General features: G+C 38.2%; 1 long non-coding RNA gene across 1 annotated transcript; it reads right to left on the reverse strand.

Annotated features, from left to right (window-relative positions):
- Positions 1–408: 408 nt before the first annotated feature.
- On the reverse strand, positions 409–1,980 carry LOC139165808 (uncharacterized). The gene is made up of 3 exons (XR_011558815.1): positions 1,935–1,980; positions 644–670; positions 409–474 (listed from the first exon to the last, which is right to left on the reverse strand). It is a non-coding gene; the product is annotated as an uncharacterized lncRNA (long non-coding RNA).
- Between the last annotated feature and the right edge of the window lie 3,212 nt (positions 1,981–5,192).

Genomic DNA, 5,192 nt, shown 5'->3' on the forward strand with positions numbered 1-5,192 from the left:
ATTGTAAAACTTGTTTAAAATTAAAACTAATTGAAATATTAAAGAAACGATGAGAAAGTCAGGGTTGCTATCTAAAATTTTCTCACCTCCTCAACTTTTCTTCAAAGTTTTCACAAATTTCATTTTTTTCTTGGGAAAGTTTCTTATTTTCCTTAAGAAGTTCATTTATTTTTATTTTTAATTCATTTTTTTCAGTCAGCAGGTTAGAAATGTCCTTTGTCTTCCTGCAAATAATGAAGACCAGAGAGAAATTAGCCCCCAGGGTTTTTTTTTACTTGAATTATCAACCTTTTTATTCAATTTTTATTAAATACACATTAAAAATACCTTATGAAATTATGAATGTCATACAGACAGGGTGAACTTAAGAGGATTGTGCAAAGATTTGATGAACTATGTGAAGACTTACATATATATCTGCTCCCTCACTCTATTCAAATCAGCATCTGATCTTTGCGCTTTTGTGTGAACAATCTAGAGAAGCCAAAATAGATCATAAGTGAGGAATATATTTCCGTAGCAGCCCACTTGCTACCCCTCACTACCCAATTAGTCACATTGGGCTTTCCCCCCTCTTTTTATGATATGAACTATGTCTCAGTCATGCACACTCAACAGGTTCCTTATGTACTAGATTGCTTACCTGATGGGAACGCAACTTTATGCTGGACTAGAAAAAAAAATAGTCTTAGTTAATTTCTGTAGGAAATGTAAAACACAGTGGTTCAAAACAATTATGAATCATCTAAATTTTATTTCACTGCTATTGGTATTGTATGTGGCCAAGGAAACTAGCTAATGTAGCAAAGAAGGAACCGACCAAGAATTAGCATCAGCTCTGATAATTGCCATTCTTTTACAGAAATTACAAATAAACTAGTCTGTATAGATGTGTGTATGGATTTCATATATGCAATAGAAATATAAAGCGAACATATATACTACATAAAATATGCTGCACATGCATTATTAACCATTACCAATTGTGAAAAAATCATTTATTTTCATTTTTCTCATAGTTATATTCTAAGGTGAGCTGCAAGTATACATTATATACCTCAGCATGTCTTTGTGCCAGAAGACGATGTCTCCTTCCGGAGACAAAATACCCTATTTTTAAAAAGCAAATTGACAGTGATTAAAGAAACTAATTTTTCTATCAACAATTCTAAATGACTTGGGTTGATGTTAAACATCGTTTCCTCTTCAAATCTGGGGTACCAACTATATCTCTGCCATCTAATCTTTGACACATGCCTGGAAATTCACACTACTGAAAAAAATAACATTTTACTATTCTTCCAAAACTGAAGAAACTTCTTGGATTACGGTCTAAAAATTTTCAAAAAAAAACCAAGCAAAGAAAAAGGAAAGTCCAGTTTCTTCTCGGTTGGATGAGTTCCTGCTATTTTCCTAACAAGATTTTTCAGAAGTGGTTTGGTGTTGCCTCCTTTCTAGGGGAAGAAAAGGTGACTGGGTCAGGGTCACCCACTTGGCTTTGTGCCTAAAGTGGGGCAAGGAATGTCAGTCTCTGCGTGCGCAGGGTGATGCCTTAACCACGATACCAAACTGGCTTTCTTGGGTTGCTAATGCAAGCTAACTATGTATTTCAAAGGTCAAAACAAAAACCTAAACGGTCAACTGAGGATAAACAGAAATCACAATTCATATTCTATCTGTCTGTCTATCTGTGTTTCTCCAACTACCTACTGTTCTTTCTATCTATATGTCTGTCTGACTGTCTCTATCTATCTATCTATCTATCTATCTATCTATCTATCTATCTATCTATCTATCTATCTATCCTATCTATCTATCTATCTATCTATCTATCCTATCTATCCCTACCTAGCTACCTAACTACCTGCCTAAAATTTCTATATGTTCCATCACACATTTACTGTGACAGCATATGAACAAATGTTTTCTCTTACCTCCTTTTGGAGATGTTTCATCTTTTCTCTTGATTTTGTCAACAAATTGTTTTCCATCTCAAAATCAGTAATGGAAACTAGAAGACAAAGTAATAGGTGAGAATGCAGAACAGCCTTGACATTTTTATTTCCAAATAGTCAACATATAGCAGATGTCTTTTTGGTATTCTATATTTAGTCTATAATTTATCTGCCTTTAAAATGGGGATTGGCAACAGGATTAGCAACAGAATTTTATATACATTCACCAAGAAGTCTGCCTCTCAGTTTCGATGTAAAAACTAAATACTGAATGCAAACGTGTCATCAAGGCTTGGTGCAAGATGGGAAATGACATCTCAGTGCTTTCTCTAAAAGTGGGACCCACTGGGTCATTCTTCCAAAACTGTGTCCTTACCAGAATCCTCAGGTCTTTCACGCCTTAGCACTTCAGCACATACACGCTTGAGTTTCTCGATTTTCCTTTTCATTTGTTCTTTTTCTATTGTAAAATTTTCCAATGCTACCGTTTTCCTGTAACATAATAAGGACCAGAGAGATATTAGCCCTCTTGCAATATAGAGGTGGGAGGAGTGGAGGAGCCCATATCTAGGGTGGCACAGGGCCGGAATATCCCGGTTTTGCTGGGGAAAGGCATATATGTTGGGAGACATGGGGTAGGCGGCTCTCGGGGAACAAGAGCTCGCTGCTTGAAAGCAATCCCTTGTTCTGGCCCCATGAGCTTAGCTTGGGGTACTGGCGACAAGCGAATCTCGGACCCTAGGCTCAGGCTGTTGATATTCAATGCCAGGTCAGTTGTAAATAAAGCTCCCTTCATCCAGGATTTACTCCTAGATGAGGAGGCTGACCTGACATGTGTTACTGAGATCTGGCTGGGCCCAGAAGGAGGAGTCCCTCTCTCTGAAATGTGCCCAGCTGGGTTGCAGGTGTGGCACCAGCCACGACCCCAGGTAAGGTGGGGGGATGAGTGGCTATTATAGTGAAAAAGACCTTCAGCCTACGCAGGCTCGCTGCTCCTGAGATTACGGATTGTGAGTCCCTCTTTGTGAAGTTGGACCTAGGGGTTCAGTTGGGCTTGTTGCTCATGTGCCTCCCAGCTGCATGTCAACAGCCCTGCCTGCGCTACTCAAGGAGGTAGCTGGGCTGGCAGTGGAGTTCCCCAAGCTTATTGTCTTGGTGGACATTAACCTGTTGCTCGGAGAATCCTCTGGATTGGTGCAGGAGTTGGACCTGACTGAAGTAATTTAGGGTGCAACTCATGAGGGGGGCATGCTCCTGACATGGTATTCCCCACAGAGCAGTTGAGCAATGATCTGAAATTAAGGGTCTTAAATATGTTGCCTTTGTCATGGTCAGATCATTTTCTGCTACGGCTTGATTTCAAGGCTTCAATCCTCCTTATTTGGCCTTATTTGGACCGGGAGTCTCTACTCACAGTCGCTCATGCCTTTATCACCTTGAGATTCAACTACTGCAATGCTCTCTACATGGGGCTATCTTTGAAGAGTGTTTGGAAAATTAAAATTGTGCAAAATGTGGCCGTGCAAATGGTCATGGGCATTCCTAGACATGCCCCTCTTTCTCCAACACTACGTGGATTGCATTGGTTGCTGATTGGTTTCTGGACACAATTCAAAGTGTTGGTAATGACCTATAAAGCCATACATGGCATCGGTACTTGGCGGTACTTGTGGGACCGCCTTCTGACGCATCAATCCCAGCAATTGGTGAGATCCCACAGAGTTGGCCTTCTCCAGGTCCCATCAACTAGACAATGTCGTTTGGTGGTGCGTAGGTGAAGAGCCTTTTTTGTGGGGGCTCCTGAATCAGCTCCCCCTGGAGATTCGCTCTGCCCCCCCCACTTCATTTATGCCACCAGGCTTGGGGCAATTAGATCTCAGTCCCCCTGGCCGACCAAATGTTTGTATGGCTGTTGTTTGAATGGGTATGACTGATTTTTAATATAATTGGGGGTTTTAGATTGTCTCTATAGTTTTAATTTAATTGGATTTGCTATTGTATTTGTATTGTATTTGTTTTTATATGTTGTAAGCCACCCCGAGTCCTTAGAGAGGGGCGGCATATAAATCCAATTAATAAAATAAATAAAATAAAAATAAAAATTTCTCACCTACGCAGTTCTTCTTTTAAATCATTATTTTCATGGAGGAGGTCTATTTTCTCCATGGCACATTTTTGAATTTTTGAGCTGAGGGTTTCCTTTTCTTTTATAATTTTTTGAATCTCGTCTTCTTTCTCTGAAGTAATTTTCCTGTAAAATATCAAGAGCAGAGTGAAGTTAGCCCCCTTAGGTTTTTTTTACTCAAATTGTAAAACTTGTTTAAAATTAAAACTAATTGAAATATTGAAGAAACAACGAGAAAGTCAGGGTTGCTATCTAAAATTTTCTCACCTCCTCAACTTTTCTTCAAAGTCTTCACAAATTTCATTTTTTTCTTGGCAAAGTTTCTTATTTTCCTCAAAAAGTTCATTATTTTTTATTTCTAATTCTTGTTTTTCCGTTAACAGTTTCGAAATTTTCATTGTCATGCTGCAAATAATGAAGACCAGAGAGAAATTAGCCCCCAGGTTTTTTTTTAACTTGAATTATCAACCTTTTTATTCATTTTTTATTAAATACACATTAAAAATACCTTATGAAATTATGAATGTCATACAGACAGGGTAAAATTAATAGGATTGTGCAAAGATTTGATGAACTATGTGAAGACTTACATATAATTCTGCTCCTTCACTCTCGTCAAATCAGCATCTGAACTTTGCGCTTTTGTCTGAAAAATCTAGAGAAGCCAAAATAGATCATAAGTCAGGAATATATTTCCGTAGCAGCCCACTTGCTACCCCTCACTACCCAATTAGTCACATTGGGCTTTCCCCCCTCTTTTTATGATATGAACTATGTCTCAGTCATGCACACTCAACAGGTTCCTTATGTACTAGATTGCTTACCTGATGGGAACGCAACTTTATGGTGGGCTAGAAAAAAAAGTAGTCTTAGTTAATTTCTTTAGGAAATGTAAACAATTATGAATCATCTAAATTTTATTTCACTGCTATTGGTATTGTATGTGGCCAAAGAAGCTAGCTAATGTAGCAACGAAGGAACCGACCAAGAATTAGCATCAGCTCTGATAATTGCCATTCTTTTACAGAAATTACAAATAAACTAGTCTGTATAGATGTGTGTATGGATTTCATATATGCAATAGAAATATAAAGCGAATATATATACTACAT

The sequence above is a fragment of the Erythrolamprus reginae genome, chromosome 3 (assembly GCF_031021105.1).
Source record: "Erythrolamprus reginae isolate rEryReg1 chromosome 3, rEryReg1.hap1, whole genome shotgun sequence".
Lineage (NCBI taxonomy): Eukaryota > Metazoa > Chordata > Lepidosauria > Squamata > Dipsadidae > Erythrolamprus > Erythrolamprus reginae.